At 44.8% G+C, this 19440-nt stretch overlaps 1 protein-coding gene across 2 annotated transcripts in view; it reads left to right on the top strand.

Moving 5' to 3' along the window:
• Nucleotides 1-10858: 10858 nt before the first annotated feature.
• Nucleotides 10859-19440, top strand: part of robo1 (roundabout, axon guidance receptor, homolog 1 (Drosophila)) — a 231538-nt gene continuing 222956 nt past the window's right edge. Inside the window, exon 1 of one of the 2 annotated variants that reach the window (XM_061781148.1) lies at nucleotides 10859-11099. The gene's annotated coding sequence lies outside the window, so the exon portion shown is untranslated. The remainder of the gene's footprint in view (nucleotides 11100-19440) is intronic. The other variant, XM_061781149.1, reaches the window with a different exon arrangement.

Raw genomic sequence — 19440 nt, 5'->3', positions numbered from 1 at the left:
GGCCCGTTAAAAAGAGCGTACGCTAGATTTGTTCCCTTTGTCACATCCTATCATCCGCCTAATGTGCTTTTTCCTCGCTTGTACGCCCGCAGAAGAAATCGTGGCGATTCGCCTTGCGGACAAAAGTAATGAGACGCTTGAGCCGTGACACCTCCGGGAAGGGAAAATGGGAGCAAATATGGAGTGCTGCTGCTTTTTAGGGTGCAGGGACTTGGGAACATGAAATTTGGTCGACGTGAATATCACGAGGAGACGAACAAAAAGTCTCGCGAGGCCAAGACTGAAAAGACACAGGAAGTCGGTCACTTTGGTTTGAGGTAGCCATGATAGCTTATTTAATTTTCATATTCAGAGATCCTTCAAAGAAGAATTCCATTTTGACCAGTTCCAACCACGAGACCGATGGGCCAAGCTAAATTACAAAGAAATTGGCACCAAAAAAAAACAAACCTCATGAATCCAAGCGGGCATTTTTACTGACGGGCTAGGCTGAAAAGATTTGATTTTGCGACAAGAATGCTAATTTGAAACGCAGTCGGGGGTATTGAATATTGTCACTGGATTCATAACCACAAACCCCAAGGAAGGATTCTTTCATAAGTCAAGTGATTTACTAAGATGTCCAGTAAAAAATAGGTGCTCTATTAAATAGCTTTCTAAAGAGTCACATTTGGTTCCAGTGACCCAGTACAACTCTCCACATATAAAACACGCTTTGTAGGTTTTGCACCGGCGGGGTAAAAAGTCTGTTTAATGTCCGCTCAGATTGATTGTGAGCTTTGTAAACTCGCAAACGTCTCCTCTGGGTCGTTCCTGATTAAATACGTTTGGCGTGCGTGTGCGAAAGCGAGGCTTCGGGAGTCACGCACGCGGGAGGCCGTCAATAAACCGCCGAGCCCCGCCGACGATCCTTGGCCGGTCAACATGCTGAGATAAAATGTTCAAAACAACAACAACAACCGCAGAACTACTCGAACGTGTTAAGACGGACGGGAAGGCGCGTGAGAACATTTCATCTGGAGAGCTGTTCAATTTCAAAATGAAAATGAAGCACGGTCAGAGCATGACAGTAACGTGCTTCACAAAAAAAGTGTGGGAAAAGCATCACAGCAGCGTGCTACATGAATGCCTGAAAATGAAACAAAAATGAAAGCCTGAAAAAGAAGTACGGAGTCGAGTTTGCTTCACAAGCCTGAAAAAAGAGGCACAGAGCGAGAGAAGGTGGCATGAGTTTGCCACACAAAAAGCCTGAAAAAGAGGCACAAAGTGAGATTCCGAGAAAGCAGTCAAGCGGTCTTCTGCACAACTCAACGCAAACAAAGAAGAGACACGACTGCAGTGTTCGCCACAAAAGCCTGCAAAAGAAGCACGCAGTGAGAGAAGTAGACAATGTTGTACCAGAAGGATGCTCAAATGTTGTCCAACACGGACATGTTGGAAGCAGTCGACCACTGGCATTAAGTCAGCGTCCTTTCTTTATTGTCACACTTCACACTGTGTATAATGATAAACTTCACAAAACGATTGCATCTACTTGAAGTGGATATTCGGGATCCGCCGTAAACTATAAACTTCATTTGGCAGTCGAGCATAGAACATAATAGAGTAGAAAGATTCTTTATTTTTTGAAAAACTGTTCGTGTCGGTGTGGCCTCGTTTTTCTGTTCCTTCCTGCGCTGTACGCAAACAATGACTGGAAAGTGACCAGACGTGGGCATCTGTTGTTGCCCGCATGGCAACCCCTCAATGGGCGCATGGCGCCAACGTCCTCATTATCAACGGCCCTGACCGGCGCGCCAAATTCAAAATGGGCCCGCATTCTTTGAAGACATGATTTGAAACCGATGGCTGCTGACATTTGAACTTGTTCAACAGCTCCCAGCCGTCCATTTCACGCCGGCGTCTGCAAATAAACCATCTTTCTCCGGCCACGCAATGCTAATTATCACGCCGGCACCATAGATTATCGCCGGGCCAAAATGATGAATGGCTTCAAGTCGGAGCAGGTGGGCTTGCTCTTTTGCAGATAACCTTGTTTTTTTCTTTTTTTTATTTGCTGGAAGAGAAGGAGAATGCCTCCTCCATCCTAATGGTCTTATCTCGATACACAGGAGGTGTTTGCCCGGCGCGGAGCTCTTGTAATGAGCAGACGGAAAACGATGAAATAGCCAAATGAGACGCGCGGCCCCGTCGCATTAGCATATAGATAAGCAACGTTCTCGACGTCATATCGATACGCGGCGGGCAAATGTTTGCAAAGGTTTGTTTAAGGCTTTGGAAACGGGGGAAATGTGTGAAAAAGTTTGCGTCCGCCGTGACACAAGGAAATCCTGCAAAACCAACTTTTGCAACATGCATGTTCTTATCTACTTTGCTACACTTGGATGGATGGAATTGTATGTCGCATGCTGATGTTACGCTTGGTCACGTTTCTCACTCAGTGCTGCTTTTCAGACTTCTCATGGAGGGGAAGCCTAAACCATGAACAGTCATTGTTTAGTGGGCGTGGCCAACCGAAAGGCGAGATCTTGGAAGCGGTACAGTATAACCGAATTGACGTAAACATTCTCTGAATTGTAAAAAAAAAAAAAAGTGTTATGAAAACATCAATAAGGGGTCTCCTGAAACAATCCCTTTAAATTCAACATTTCAGCCACCCTCTGGGGGTCTCCTTATCTGTCCCACCTTTTCTGTTGATCCGCGGATGGCAGCGCGCGGCTCAATTTACGTCTAATTAGGCGTCTGAAGCGTGCTATTAAATACATCGCCGTGTTCCAATTAGGAAACGCGGGGGCCCATGCATCATTTTAATGGATTCGCACCTCCGGACAGGCAGTGTGAGCCACTCTTCCGTCTCCACGTTACCAAACGCATCTTTTTATTGGGGCGCACCCACTGACTTGTTTATGGGGTTATACGTGTGTGTGTGTGTCTGACTGGGGACACGTGCGAACTGCATTGTGCAGCCTCATTACAACACACACACAAAACACATACGTGTCCCATGGTGCCCGTTTATTTAGTTTATTGAATGATCATAAAATGTTATGTTATGGTGCAACTGTGATCCATTGCAGGCGTGATGAATAAGCGTTACACAGTGAACAAAACAACAACGACGATGAATTTCTAAAACGATAAGTGCATTTGTTGAGTGTGAACACCAATATTTTCTTGGGCTAATAAGTTTTTTTGTTTATGTTTTGCTCAGTTAGTTCGTTAGTAAGTCTAATTTCGTAAGTCGAGATGAATAGAATGCAGTGCAGATCTTGCAGCTTCATTTTTATACTCTAATTAGATTCAAGGATAGAAATGTTTTTTTTCCCAATATAATGCGGGTTTACGTAATTAATGCTCAACGACTCATGATAACCGCCACCGTGCACAATAGAAATAAACAGAAGATCAAGGACAAATCTTACTTTCATGTAATTGAGATCGATCGATTTGCAGCATAATGAAACGTATCGTCTGGTCATCGAGGTCCATTTGTTCGAGCAGACAGACTCTCTTACAACCCCGATTCCAATGAAGTTGGGACGTTGTGTGAAACATCAATAAAAACAGAATCCAATCATTTGCAAATCATGTTCGGCCTCTATATTGCATTGAATACACTACAAAGACAAGATATGTCATGTTCAAACGGATCTACTTGATTGTTCTCAGCAAATAATCATGAACTTAGAATTTGATGGCTGCAACACGTTCCAAAAAAGATGGGAGAGGTGGAAAGAAAGAGTGAGAAAGTGGAGGACTGCTCATCGAAGACCAGTTTGGAACATCCCGCAGGTGAGCAGGCTCGTTGGGAACAGATGGGTGTCATGATTGCTTCCCTCAATTGCTCAGTCATTCACAAGCAAAGATGGGGCGAGGTTCACCTCTTTGTGAACCAGTGCGTGAGAAAACAGTTGAACAGTTTTCGGACAATGTTCCTCAACGTACAATTGCAAGGAATTGAGGGATTTCATCATCTACGGTCCATAATATCATCAAAAGGTTCAGAGAATCTGGAGAAATCACCGCATGGAAGCGGCAAGGCCGAAAACCAACATTGAATGTCCGTACCTTCGATCCCTCAGGCAGCACTGCATCAAAAACCAACATCGATGTGTCAAGGATAACACCACATTGGCTCAGGAACACTTCAGAAAACCAACGTCAGTTCGCCGCTACAGCCGTAAGTGCAACTTGAAACTCTACTGGGGCTGTGTTAGTGCCAATGGCATGGGTCACTTACCCATCTGTGAAGGCACCATTAATGCTGAAAGGTACATGCAGGTTTTGGAGAAACATATGCTGCCATCCAAGCAACGTCTTTTTCATGGACGTCCCTGCTTATTTCAGCAAGACAATGCCAAACCACATTCTGCACGTGTTACAACAGCGTGGCTTCGTAGTAAAAGAGTGCGGGTATTAGACTGGCCTGCCTGCAGTCCAGACCTGTCTCCCATTGAAAATGTGTGGCGCATTATGAAGCGTGAAATACGACAACGGAGACCCCGGACTGTTGAACGGCTGAAGCTGTACATCGAGCAAGAATGGGAAAGAATTCCACCTCCGAAGCTTCAACAATTAGTGTCCTCAGTTCCCAAACGTTTCTTGAATATTGTTCATAGAAAAGGTTTACAATTTACAATGTCCCAACTTCATTGGAATTGGGGTTGTAGTTTGGTATTTAAAGAGGGCGTTGAAACCTCGGAGTCGTGCAGGAACGTGCAAAACGTGCGGGAGGGCGGTTCTTTGAAAACGGACACACAAACTTTGAGCTTTAAGTCTATCGATTGGAACTAAAAGGGAAATTTGGACCACTATTCATCTGAGCCATATGCCATTTTCTAGTCATTTAAACATGACAAAAACGGAGTTAGCCCACTCTAGTTCTCAGTGGCCTAGATTAGTGCTAATAGTTGCTTTATGAGCAACCAAATCTCACAGTTTTTATGACGGTTCCATAACAAGAAGTGAGTAGAAATCCAATCAAGTGTCCTGACTCGAATAAATTGAACGCGGGCTCCAATCGAGCAGCTTTTGGCACCTCCCTTTGCCCGGCGGCCAGACGACATTGTGCGCTCGTCGGGGCTCGCGGCCGATAAAGCCCCCCGTCGATCAATAGCCATTTCTTATCCTCGCCCTTGATCTTCACTCCATCAAAGGGCGGCAGTTCCTTTCACGAGTGATTGTGCCGCAGATAACCGCCCGTCGGCCGCCACTTCAATCTCCTCCCTCCGCTTCACGTCTGCCGGCGTTTAGCGCTCACCCGCGCTCACCTCCATCAAGAAATGTTGATTACGCCGAGTCCACGCGGCGATGGATCACGTGCGTGGCCTCACGATTAGCCGTCTGTCTTCCTTACAACGGACACTGTCAGTTGACTTTAAGGAGAAGAAGGGAATTGTGTTTTTGTTGAACCGCTACAGTACATACAGCACCGGTTGGGTCCAATTTGATCCCTTTTGACATGTAAATGAACAAAATGGCACTCGTCTGCATTGTACGCTGTAAAACGATCGAAGCAGATTTTGCATCCTGATTTCATGGGACATTGCACTGCTCCTCCTGGTGTGTGTGCCGTGGACACTAGGGGGCAGTATAAAACATGCATACATATAATACATGCAGATTTGGTGATGAAACGCGACGAGTGTCGCAAATAGCAGTTGTATAAGGGTCTATTACTGCTACGATATCGATGCTAGTTTGGTTAACCTGTCTATTGCATTTTGTGTTAAGTGTTAGCATTAAGCTCTCTTTTATAAGAGAAAGTTATGTGCTTTGGTTAAATACAGAACCTGCAATCCTTTGAAGAAAAGGCACATTTGGCTTGTAGTGCGCATGTAGGATACGCTATACATACTCTGTGTACATGGAAAATGCACAGTATGTCAGGGATAAGTGAAACGTTACGTTTCCCGTAATTACCAGTCACGCCACCGATTGATGATTGACATGTAGACCTTTTGATGAATGACTGAAATGTCAGCAAATGCTCAAATTCAGGCTGTAGGTTAATTGGACATTTGACTTCTTTTTTTTTTTTTCAGATCGCTGTTGTCGTGATATTTTCTCACCGATACGGTATATTGATCTCCGACCGACGTATGTTTTGCTAATGTACAAACGAGTCCCCCTGACGACCGGTTTAAGAACTGATTGGAGCCTGCCGGATCAATAACTGCTTGGTTCTGGAGCGCTTTTGTCCCAGAGGAGAAGTCCATGCCGAGGACCGGTGGTGTGCGTGTCCGTACTGGACAGGACAACGCGATACGCAACATTACAATCTGCCTTGACAAGATAACAATACTCAAGTTTGGATTTATGCATGAGGGTTTGGAATTGTTACTATTTCTTTCTTTCTTTTTTTTTTGTTCATGAATTGTCCCGTTTGTGATTAGGAATTGTAATGGAACGTGATTGTAACATAGTCACAATTATACCCAAGCAAATCACAATCAACTAATAAAACACAGTAAAACACACAAATAATTACACGAAATACACGGGATTCATCAAAATCTATATTTCATAATTTTCTGGTAAAATTTAAATAGAATAAAGAGGTGTTATTCATAGAAATATTCATTTGTTATTATATTCAGAGAAAAATAATGAGATTTTATTCAAAGAAATATTGATTCATTTTTCTGGTAAAATAAAAAAAAGATAATATTGTTATTCATAGAAATCTATTTTCAAATTATATTTTTCTTTAATAATAATCTGGTAAAATTAAAATAGAATAAAGAGGTGTTATTCATACAAATATTAGTTGAGTAATACAGAATTTGTGGTTCATAAAAATCTACAATTAATACTATTTTTCTGAAATTCAACTAGACATTGGATCTATCAAAATCTATATTGAAATCAAAATTGAATAAAGAGATCAAATATCAAGTTGTTATTCTGAGTAAAATAATAAAAGTCGTTTTATTCATAGAAATATTTATTTTTCTGGTAAAATAAAAAAGATAGTTATGTTATTCATAGAAAAAAAAATTAGCATTTTCTGGTAAAGTGAAATTCAAATCGACTTTCATAAAAATCTGTATTTAATCATTTTCTGGTAATATTAAAATAGAATAACGAGATGTTATTCATACAAGTATCAATTTGTTATCATATTCTGAGTAAAATAATACAAAAGATTGTATTCATAGAAATATAACTATTTTTCTGGTGACATAAAAAAAAAGATATGTTATTCATAGAAATCAATTAATAATAAAATGAAGCACTCCATGTTCCCCACTCATCTCTATTCATTGCTATTTTCCAGTGTTGCTTTTGGGATGTCATCGCGACGCTTCCTTTGTATCGGCACTCAACTGCCACTGCGGCGAGGAGCCCCCCCCTCTTCTCTCTTTGGCTTCTGAAATGGGAATTGGGGGGGGGGGGGGATATTACCTGGAAGCGAGGAGAACGAGCAGGGGGTCCCTCAGCTCAGAACGAGAGAGGTTCAAGCGTTAGATTACAAATGCCCTCGCCCCTGTCGCAAAAAAAAAAAAAAAAAAAATCAATGAATTCATAAAAAGTAGCTGCTTGCGGCTTGACGGTAATTTGTTTGGACAAGCTTTATCATTTCGTCGCGGAATTAACTTCCGACACAAGAAGCCATCAGCTTCTCCGATCATTTTGGGGGTGAAAACGCAAACCCAAAGCGCCAATTGTTTTTGTCATCGTCAATGGTAGCCACTTACATTTTGCTCCCCGGTTCACATTTTGACAAAATGTTTCTGCAATCCCCCTATTTTGTTCCCTCCTGACGGGAGGAAGTCATGGAGCGACGTCGCTATTTCAAACCAATCGGCCTCATTTCCCGCTGGACTTTTTTTGTTTTTCCATTCTCATCTGGACTTTATGCTGAGATAATAATTGTGCGTGCACTATCTTGGCTACATGCACATTAAATGAAAATGTGGCTATTAGTAACCCCCGCCGTTGCCGCGGTGATGGACACTATCGAGGCAAATTGATGATTTTCTTCTGTAAACAAACTGTGGAACTTTTGTTTGTTTGATTTGATTGAAAGTTCGGCAGTGTCAAGTTTTCTTGACACGCAGAAAGGAAAAGTGCAAACACAAGGAATGACAAGCAGCCTTTTAAACTGCACAGAATGGGGAGAGAAACTCTGAATTTAAAGTTGTTTTTTTTGGTCATTTTGTCGGACTGGTTGATCCCACTTCTGACATCAATTGTTTTGGCTGTATTTATATTACTATGATACGCGCCATGAAACACCAAGAGCTGTCGAAATCGATATCTTTTTTTGGTGAGTCTGGTCAATCCAGAGATTCCGCTTCTGCCACCAATTGTTGTGGCAATATTTTCTATATTATTGTGATAAAGCCTTGGAAACACCAGGAGTTGTCTTTTTGCCATTTTTTTTGGGTGAGGGCTGCTCGATCCTTGGGTCCCACTTCTGATGCCAATTGCTGTGTCGATTTGTTCCAAACTACAGTGATAATACTGGGAAATGTCAGAAGTTGTCCTTTTGTTGTTTGTGGGGCTGGGCCAACCCCATGATCCCACTTCTGACGCCAAGTGTGGCAATATGTTACTGTATTACTGTAACAAAAGACCGACTTACCGACTTCCTTTTGTTACGTCCCTCTCTTGCAGCAGCTGCTCCCGCCGTTGACGCCTAACGAGAAGAGGCCGCCTCTGATTGCGAGTCAGTGAACAAGAGTGAGTCGGACTTAATTTAAGCGGTACTTTATCGCCTGAAGGCGGCACCCACCGCCGGCTTCTCGTTTCTCACGGAGATTACGTTTGACGTGTTTGCCGTCTGGTTTGTAACTCACAGGAGTGACTTTTCTACTCGTTCTGAAGGGCCAGTCACAATTTTTCCTTCGAACGTCACGTCTGCGTCTTCGTTGAAATGTATGTACAGTAAAATGGCGAAGACTCATTTCTTCTTTATTCCTAGCGCGTGTGCGTGTCTCACTCCGCAGGGCTAGCAACATCGGCATCTGCTTTTGTTTCCTGCCCATCTGTTCTCAACACACAACGCCTCCAAAGTATTCCTGCAAGGTATCATTAACGACCCCCCCCCCCCAAAAAAAAGCAGACATTTCCTCATCTTTATCAGGCGTCTGTGAAGTGTATGTCGCAATGCAGATAACAGCTCGTGAACGTAAAGGAAACAAAGAAATAAAATCGCACCCTCACGCACGTCGGGGGGACGTGCCAAATCGGAGCGCCGGGAGGGGTGTTGTTGCATCTACACATTTCGGACAGCAGGGGGCGACTATGACTATTTTAAGGGTTGGACGACATTTGGTCAGGGTCTGATCTTGCGGAGCGAATCATCCAAATTCGCCGTCCTGCTCCGCTCACACACGATAACCGAAACGGAAATGATGTGCGGTATGCGTGGTTCAAATTTGGTAGAAATCAGACAAAATCTCTTTTGCAAGATTGTTCGTAGAACCCCTGGAAATGTATATAGCATTTGTCTTAAAGTGCCTGACTGCTTGCGCATCTTCGGCAGTGGCTTCTCGAGACTTTTTTTTTTGTGTGCGTCTAAGTATCATAGACATGTCTACCAAATTTCCCGTTGCTCGGCGGAACGGCTTTCAGGTTTAACACATTGTAGGGGGCGCCAGCGAGCCAGTTTATTTTTATATATTTGTTTTGCCTTCCTGATCGGGTCAACATTGAATCTCCGCCCCCCCCCCCCAGATGAAGAACTCGAGCGTCTTCTGTACACGGCTCGCCGTCCTGAGGATTATGCATCCATCGCGCTTTTTTGGTTTTTACTGATTGATGTTGACCTTCGGGCGCGTCTCGTCCCTGCTTTGATGCGATGAGCGAGTCGCACGCGGAGGCGCTCGCGCGTGATTATCAAGTTCAACAGCTGACTCTTCAGTTTTCAACGCGGCCCCCCCCCCTCAGGTGAATTTCAATGAAAGTGTCCTCACGACATCAGCTCGTCACATGCTCTATAGCACACACACAAAATCACACTTCGCATTGAAATAGTTTCTTTAACCTTAACCCTGTCTTCAAAGCCTAATATAAGACCGCAGGGGTGTCAGTCCTTACGGTTCAGGGCCACGTAAAGCCTAATTGGATGTCAAAGGAGCAGGACCACTAAAATCTTGAAAATCCATACCCGATATAATAATAAACTACGTTTTGAATGCAAATTATGTTTGAATCATTTTATAAAACAACCCCAGATTCTTTTTTGAATATTTTGCTTCAGTTTTTCATCAACAATGTGTGTGTGTGTGTCTTGTGGCCAAGAAAACAAGTTGAAGTGATTTGAGGAGCTTTATTTGGACAAAAGTAGTCCTTTGCCGCCATCCTGTGGCCTCTAAAAGCGATTACGATGTTTATTTTTATTTTTTTTGTGGGGGGGGTGGCGGGGGGGTCTGGTCTGTTATTTTATTCATTTATTTATTTTTTTTAAATTAAAACGGCTGCAAACTGTTTTCATTGGTTGAAAAACGGCTGCCTCCTTTTTTCGATGGCGACTTGAACGGCCGCCATTAGTAATTGTAGAAGAACGACTTCGCAATTGAATTTCCACGCGCGTGCATTTATGTCGCGTATTTCTACGAGGGACGAGCGAGCTTGATGTTTATTTCATTGGATCGCTAATTACATACCGGTGAGATCACGTGGCTCGTGTTAATGACACGTCGCATATTCTATTCAACACTCTGGCGCAGTCGTCGTCTTTTGGAGGGTCGAGCAGCGTGGCGGCAGTCGCTGCTTTCCCGCTTTAGGACCCTGCAGGCGCCGCGACGCTGGCGCTCCCCCGCAGGGCGGCCGACGCGCGAGTTGGGCTTGTGGCGCTGCTCGGCACTCGGCGCCCCGTCCGCCGCCGGTGCCACGCGCAGCGCCGGATACCTTTCTCCTCTCCCTTCTTTCTTTTGATGTCATTTCGCTCCCTTTTGAGGAAGGATACGTCCTGGAACGGCGCGTGAGGGGAGATCCGCTCCAAGATTGCGCGTCCTTATCCTCCGTCCTCATCGTTATCTCGTTCCCTGTTGTGCTTTTTGGCTGAGAGAAAAAACAACCAAAAAATGGATGAGCTCGCTTTGTGAAGAGGAGGAGCAGACGCGGTGCGTTTTGGACACGTGACTCAGGTGAGTGCTTTTTAAAAAAAAATAAAAATTTTAAAAAACAATTATTATCATTTTTAACGCACTTTCAAGGCGGATTGCGCGCCTTGATAGGCAGGTCGCTCCGAGCGCTCTCCGTGGTGCTGAAACTTTCCCACGAGTGTAGCAGGGCGGGGGGGGGGGGGGGGGAAGATGTTTGAAGATGTTCATATCCTCGCACCTCTACCTAATATTTCGACTCTCTAGTCAGTGTCACTACAACGGGCGGGCGTTTTCATGAGGTGCATTTACTTGCACATGAGCGATAGGGGAAGACGAGGTGTATTTAGGGTTACTATTGCTCGAACGAGGAGGGAGCGGAGCGAGCCGCACACGCAAGCACGCGAGCTCTTCAAACCTCGCGATCACAAACAAATGAAGAGTTCAGTGGCTTTAGTTTAAGGTCTTCATCTGAGCTGTCTTCGCAAAGCGTAAACTTCACGCAGACGCAAAACGAAGAATAGACTTTGAATATTAGTCGTTTTACAAAGAGGATCAAGAATATACGCCTGTGAGTCTCACAGTGCTCGTGCGTCACTGTATTGCGGATGTTGCGCTTTTTTTATACTGTTTGTAAAATATTTTTTTGTTATCCATTGCTCGTGCTCTCTCTCAATGTATTGTTTGGAGTTAAAGACCTTAAAACGTTTTTCAAGTGCCCTGAGTGCTATAAAAACACGCCTATTGTGTGTTTAAATGGGGTATTTATTTCACTTATTGCGGGGGGTGGTCTGGAACATAACCCTAGCGATGGACGGGGGATTACTGTATTGTATAATATTATTAGTCTACGTGTTGTTCCACCTTTGGTGTTCAAATATCCATTGCGTTAAAGGTTATGCTATCGATGCTAACTAACAGTTAGCATGTCAATGGCATTTTTCATTATGTTAGCATTAAGCTAGAGAGCACCAGGGCCCATTCTCAAGGCAACATAGTTTGGCTTTTATAAATATGCAACGTGTAATTGTTTTTGTTTGATGTTTAGTTTGACAGTAAGCTTGAACTAGCTTGAAGGCTTTTTTTTTTTTTTTTTTTGAATGAAAAAAAAAACAAAATCCCCATTTGCCAAACTGTTGCTTTTTGTGAAGTGAGTTGAAGAATTTGACCCTATGTTTAATGGGCTTTACCACGACCATATCCAGAATGGAAGTCACAAAATTGGATCGAGGCAGCGAAAATGTAAGCACCCCCCGAACCCGAGTCCAGAGGACAATTGAGGGAAATCGAAGCAGAATGCCACTTTAGCGAGCCAAGGTGCGGTCACACGTCGCTGCCCGGTCGTCCGGCTAAAGCTCCTCTAATCCGGAGAGAGGCTGTGCTGATGTGCCTTCACGGCACATTTGGGACCGCGTGGGGGGGCCGCAGCGCGCGGAGGGGGGGGGCTTATCGGCAACGACTCGCCAAGTTTGTGCGTGCTAGCCGAAAGGCGGAACATTGATAGATTTCCATCTAACAAGATTAGTGAATATTTGGGTAAAAAAAAAAAAAAAAAAAAATAGGGCAGCAGGCAGACGCTGAGTAAGACATGAATATTAGTCTATGCCTCAAGTGCTCAGAGTCTGTAAGCCACCTATTACATTTGTTTCTCAGGAAACAGCGTCAAATGTTTAATTATTAAATGGTGTCAAAAAGCAAAACATGTTTTATAATCCTGCAAACTAACAATGCAAAACTTTATTTGTTCTGTTCGTTTTACTGTTAGAGCAATAACGTTCTTGGGTCAATTTGACCCGGGGCGGGTTTAATTATTCAAGTGTAAGAAATCAAAACCTTTTGTGTAATCCTGCTCACTAACAAAAGTTCATGTTCACCCTCCTTTCCTGGTTGTTTCTCAGGGAGGGCAATAACGCCCCTGGGTCAGTGTTGGATTTTCTAAAAGTGATGAAAAGCAAGACATTTTGTGTAATTATGCTCACCCACTTTAATGTTTAAGATCCTCAAACAAACGTAAATATCAGACAGATAACCAAAGTAAACATAAAATGCAGTTTTGAAATGTTGAAAAAAACAACTATTCAGAGCTACCTGGCCTTGTGTGAAAAAGTAAGCAGAATCAGAATCAGAATCAGAATCAGAATCATCTTTATTTGCCAAGTACGTCCAAAAACACACAAGGAATTTGTCTCCGGTAGTTGGAGCCGCTCGAGTGGCCCCCTAAACCTTAGAACTGGTTGGACCATCGTCAGCAGCAACAACTGAAATCAAGCATTTTGTGGAGCTGCCAATGAGTCTTTCCCATCTCTGGAGAGATATTTTGGCCCACTCTTTCTTGCAGAATTGTTTGAATTCAACCAAAATGGAGTGTTTTCCAACATGAACAGCCTTTCACTCGGATTCAAGTTTGGACTTTGACTAGGCCACTCCAAACCCTTCATTTTGGTTTTTTTAGGCCATTCAGAATCTGACTCGCTGGTGTGTTTTGGATCGTTATCCTGCTGCAGAACCCAAGGGCGCTTCAGCTTGAGTCACAAACTGATGGCTGAACATTCTCCTTTAGGATTTTCTGTTAAAGAGCAGAATTTATGATTCCATCAATCACAGCAAGTTGTCCAGGTCCTGAAGGAGAAAAGCAGCCCAAGACCATCACACTACCACCACCAGTGACAGTTGACAGTTGGGATGATGTTCTTTTTCTCAAACGCTGTGCTACATTTGCTCCAGATGTAACAAGACACACACCTTCCAAAAAGCTCAACTCTCATTTCATCAATCCATATTATATTCTCCCAAAAGTCTTTGGGCTCATTCAGATTATTATTATTATTATTATTATTATTTATGATTTTTTTTCCTGTTCTTTTCGGTCAGCAGTGGATTTGGCCTTGGAACTCTGCCACGGATGCCATTTTGTAGCAACAATAGCACCTTGTCAAGGCTCGGAATGACAGAGAAAGATGCCCGCGGGCTGACGCCGATTGATTCCTCTTTTATTGTTTCTACCACCATCTTTGATTGAAAAGGCCGCCCGTCCGTCGGCCGCCGTCTCCCTCCGCGGAGCCCCCGGGCCCCCCGACCGCGAGGTCGGGGGGCATGACGCCGCCGGCTCGTCGCCATCATGACACGCTATCATTACGGTCTGGAAACGGCGTGTCGGTCACCCGCGCCGGCGAGTCAATTAGTCAGGTCTGCGGGGACTCCAGAGCGTGCTTCCTGGCAGGTAGACACGGCGTGAAAGCGGATTAGCATGTGTGACTGCGAGTTTCTATTCCCCGTGAGGGAATGTTGCGACACACTCGGACCAGAGACCTTTTCACTGTGACGTCACACGTACTTCGCTTTCCACGAGTACGCAAAAAAAACCCAAAAAACCTTCGCGTTGATGTTTGTCTCAGCATTCGTATACGACATTTTCCCCAAACGTGTGAAGGTTGAGACATGCATTTACTGATATGTTATATGAATTGAGAATGCAATCTGACGCTCAATAGCATACATGGGAAATCTTAGCGTGAGCATCACTCAGTAAGAACGCCTTACAATGTGAACTTTGATAATTGCAGCACTTTTCCACATCGCCACGTTGCCCCTCTTCAAGTCGAATGCCAATTTGTCATACAGCGCAATGCACACACCGAGGATCGCTGCCGAGACGAGCGTGGCGCGCGGAGAGGCAGATGCCGGGAAAGTAAATTCGCCGATCAAAAGACGGCAGCTTAAGACTTCTCGGGGAAGTTCCACATGGAGATAGAGTGTTACGTAAATCGAGAGTGCTGCACTTCGCGTGAAGATGAACTACTTGGAATACCGCTTGGCAAAAAGAGCTATGACGTGAAATGCGTGGAGGTGTCGTTTTTGTGGGTGAATTTGGCTCATTTTCAGGGGTTGCACGAGTAAGAACCACAATTCGGTTATATTTAACTCGAAAGAGCAATACAGTTGCGTTTGGTCTTTAAGAACGGTTTGTTTTTTACACATTTAGCGTATGGGTCAGTACGAAAATATGGGCGACGCGCACCAGTTTATCCAACTGACACGAAATCCGGCACCCGCGTTCATCATGACAGGACGCACAAAAATGGATACACAGTCAAAAGCTGTACCGTGGAACACACGGGTTTTTCCATTCCATGACGGAAGCCAACGCTATGAGAGGCATTTCGGCGGTGGAACTTCCAGGGAATCCACCGAATCACCACCAAACCTGACAAGGGCAGACTCAACCGATGGGTCGTGAAAGTCGTAGCTACGGCTTGGCAGTCATGTTTGATGACTTGCCGTGAAACTCTCACACATTCCAACACCTGCAACCTAGCTTGCGTTCCTCTTATTTATTGTGGCGAAGCCTCGATGATAGATCCCCCGCACCTTCTTCTGGCGGTTCGTCTCGCACGCCTGCTGTCAGCTGCCTCAGGCTCCTCGGATCAGTTGATGAACTCAACAGACTCGGCGTGGAGCTGCCTTACTTACTTACTTACTCCATTTCAACGGTCCGGTCCTTTCGATGATACGCTCTGCATTGCGTCACCCCTGTAACGAAAGGAATTCTGGCGAGGGTAGCGTCAGAGCTTTCCCATGAAAAACGACAAAGCGCGTGAGTGCGCTTGTTAAACGACTTGAAATTGTGTGTGACCATCATTGACGCATTGTTGAATAAGTCGCCCATTCTTATGTATAACTTCACTGCTAGGATGGAGCCTAGTTAGCCATGCCGAGTAATTCGCCAGCTGACTCGTTCAAGTTTGGTTTTGAACGTTCACATGACAAAAATGGCACAACAAAAAGGTTGGTTCAAACGTAAAAAGGACATTCTGAAGATTATTTCTCGAGAACTAAGGCAAACGTCTCCTTCATGATGCTAGCATTTGAGCATTGATGCTAATGTTCATACAACCATTTGATTTCCAGAACCATGTGTGTTTGTTTAACAGGGAAAACATGTTCATAAGGGTTTCGCCTAATTTTCCTTTTCAAACTTGCCCCCCCCCCCCCTTTTGGTGAGTGAAGCCTCTCACTTTGGCTTCGAGGATATTTGTTCCCTTTTATTGTGTGTCTTCTGGCTGCTTGCATTATTTAGCAGCCGTTAAAGTCATAACACAGCTTGCATCCCGACGGGGGGGACCCGATGCACGGAGCTGTTTACCTGCTGCAGTTTTTCAACCTTATTTCATTTCTCTTTTTTTTTTTTTGAAGGGTCTGTCTTGACTCCCTGCCGAGGAGCCATCCTACATTTTCATGTGCCGTCCCTTCTTATTCCGTACGCCTCTTCCTTTTGGTGTCGCCCGCCATACCTCTGATGTTTCTTGACGTCGCGAATAGACGCGCCTTTCGCGCCGTACGTATCGGCTCTGAGAAAACGTGTGTGCTGGCTTTTGTGCTGGAGTAAGGGTTTCAAACGAAAGGTTTCAGGGTAGGCTTCGGGGGTCGAAGTAGTGATTCAAGCCACATTTGCTGTGTCGAGATAGAGTTCGGGTTCCCAGTTAGGGTGTAATGACAGAGTTAGGGTTTAAGGTTCACAGCAGAGTTTTGACCTAGGGTTACGAGCCTGGGTTAGGGTTTCAAAGTCATGTTTCAAGCGAGGGTTGGGGTTTCAAATTCGCACGTTTCCCAAAAGTAGAGTTCCCCCCTGTTATCGACGAAGACGGTGTGAGAACGTACAGCATGCATGCATTGGGATGGTCTTCGGTGCAGAATAGACTTTATATAGCAGAGTTGGCTTTCGTGGAGACGATGCGACAAAAGGTGTACTGCGCATAACACATAGTTGCGTGCGCTACCACTCCGAATCAATGCTTGTTAATGTGTGTGTTTCTGTGTGCGTGTGCGCACCGATAGCTTCGCTTGACGACGTTGCACCGTGGACACCGTGTGTCCCATTAATTACCTGCAGGTACAGATTGTTATTCATGCCGGGGGGAGTGGTGGTCCTCCACACAGGCCCCCCACCGGCACTGTTGTTGGAGGGTGTGCAAAAGGCAGATGTTGCCTTCACGATGCCTGCCAGTGTTTGAGCTAATGACGAGCTCCACTCCAACCTGAGCTTTTTTCTTTCTTTTTTCACAGCCGGAGGCCGTCAGCAAGGTTTTTCAATGAATGTTTGGACAAAAACCTTTCAATGAACAAGCGAAGGACTTCAAGACCCAGCGACAGAGTTAGCGCTTCGAACGAGGCTTTCAAATTTGGCTTTCATGCCCCATGTGGGTTTCTTTACAAAAACAAAGATAGCAAACAAAGTACATGGAAATCCTAAATACTCACTTAACAAAGTCTCAAAATCCATCATCAAAGTGACGAAGAAACAAAACACCGACCACTAATTATGGATATGGATATGGAAACACAGGCTATGACCAACGACATTTGACAAACGACAATGCAGCGACACTGACTGAAAGGACGAAATACAAACAAATTGACGGGACAACGAGGACCACCAGGACACGACACGAGGGGCTGTTTAGTGGTTTTCTTTTTCTTTTTTCTTTTACATTTTGCTTATTTCGACCTCCATCAAGTGACTTAGTGTAAATGTCAATTTCCTTTCTCAAAACACCTTGCTTTTGTCATACGAGTGTCCGGAAAAGCTCTCTCTGTCAGCTACTTCTGTTTGACCCAGTTTTGTATCCTCTTTGTTCATCTTTGGCTAAGACCGCCCCGTTTTTCTCCGATCGGTCGCCTCAGCCTGTGAGAGCGCTCGTCTTTATTATGTCTCGGGAGCGGAGAGGTAGGCGGAGCTCTTGGCCGGTGATGTCGATAAGCTCGAGAAATTCCAATGAGCCGATTTCGGGCCTCTCGGCAGAAAAACGTCTGGAACTCAGGAATGGGTGGATGATTTGGATTCATGTTTCACATGTTCACTGAGGCACCATAACGACGATATTACATCCTAGAAAGTCCTAGAAAGTGTCGGTTTGGCAAAATGCGTCCCCCTGAGAAACGAGGTTTCAAATTTGGGCCTCAAGTCACGGGTCGAGGTTTCAAAGTATGCTTTCATGGCAGAGTTTGTCTTTCTATATCGGCTTACAAGCCTTGGTTAGTTTCAAGTCGGGCTTAGGTTTATGAATGAGGATTTCAAGCCAGCGTTGGGATTCAAGCGAGTGTTCCGAGCTTTGTTTCGGCTTTAAAATTAGGCTTTCGAAGCCCGAATCGGGCTCAATCGGCATCCTTCACTTATTGGGATTCTTCTTCCCCCCCCCCCCAGAGTTTTCATCTGGTGGGTATTGAAAGCGTCCCGCGGTCACACTTCAGTTGCCTGCTGTTTCCGTCACACACACACTCGAAAGACATTGTAATGTTTCCTCACCGCTCCATTTGACCCCATGACCTGTGGGAGTGGCCTCGCGCTATTGAGCTTCTTTAGTATTCTGCCGCATACAGTACAGTAGTGTGCGCGCGCGCGTGTGTGCGTGTGTGTGTGTGTGTGTGTGTGAGTGTGAGGGTAGTCGTTGTGACTGCAGCATAAGTAAGACGGATGAGCTTTGGAATGACCTCAAGCGGTTTGGGGGATCAGCAGCCAGGGGTGGTTTCAGCAGTGCCCCCCACCCCCGCCCACACCCCCCTTGTACCCATGGCAGCCTCAGCTTCCACGGTGGTGGTTTTCTTTTAAATTTGGGATTAACGTGAGGGGGTTAGGGTTTCAAGACAGGGTTAGGGTTGAAAAGAGCTAAACTTTTAAGTTAGGGTTTGAAATTAGGGTTTCAAAACAGGGTTAGGTTTTCAAATTAGGGTTTCAAGGCAGGGTTAGCGTTTCGAGCCAGAGTTAAGATTTAATATTAGCATTTCAAATGAGCCTTTCAAGACGGTTAGGGTCACGGATTAGGGTTTCAAGATAGAGTTATGGTTTCAAGCCAGGACTAGGGTCTCAGTTTAGGGTTTCCGATGAAAAAGGTCCAGAGCGTGGTCTTTGTGTCAGGGGATGGTTGCGGCCACACCAGGAGTTTTTCTCCCTTCACCCCTTGAGTAGCAACAGCTTCATTTGTATTTTCTGCAATGTGGGATGGAAGTCCACATATTTTACAGACCACATTTTGATGCCTTCACTTCAGTTAACTCACTAACTAACCATCTTTGGTTGGGTCTTTGTGTCAGGGGAGGGTGGTGGCCACAGCATGAGTTTTTTTCCTTCTATAGCCATAGCAACTAAAGCTTCAATGATGTGTTTTTTTCGTAGTGTCGGATGGAAGACCACATCATTTGCAGAGGTTGGGTGCATGATCTTCATTTTAGGGGATGGTAGTGGGACTGGCCACTCCATGAGTTTTTCTTCCTTCATAGACATTTTTTTTGTTTGCACCATGGGACGGAACCCTCATATTTTTGAAGACGGCAGACTTGGTCTCTGGTTTGGTCTTTGTCTTAGGGCATGGTGCTGGCCACTACATGAGTT

The sequence above is a fragment of the Phyllopteryx taeniolatus genome, chromosome 8 (genome assembly GCF_024500385.1).
Source record: "Phyllopteryx taeniolatus isolate TA_2022b chromosome 8, UOR_Ptae_1.2, whole genome shotgun sequence".
NCBI classification, from domain to species: Eukaryota; Metazoa; Chordata; class Actinopteri; order Syngnathiformes; family Syngnathidae; genus Phyllopteryx; species Phyllopteryx taeniolatus.
This window is presented reverse-complemented; position numbering and strand designations above follow the sequence as displayed.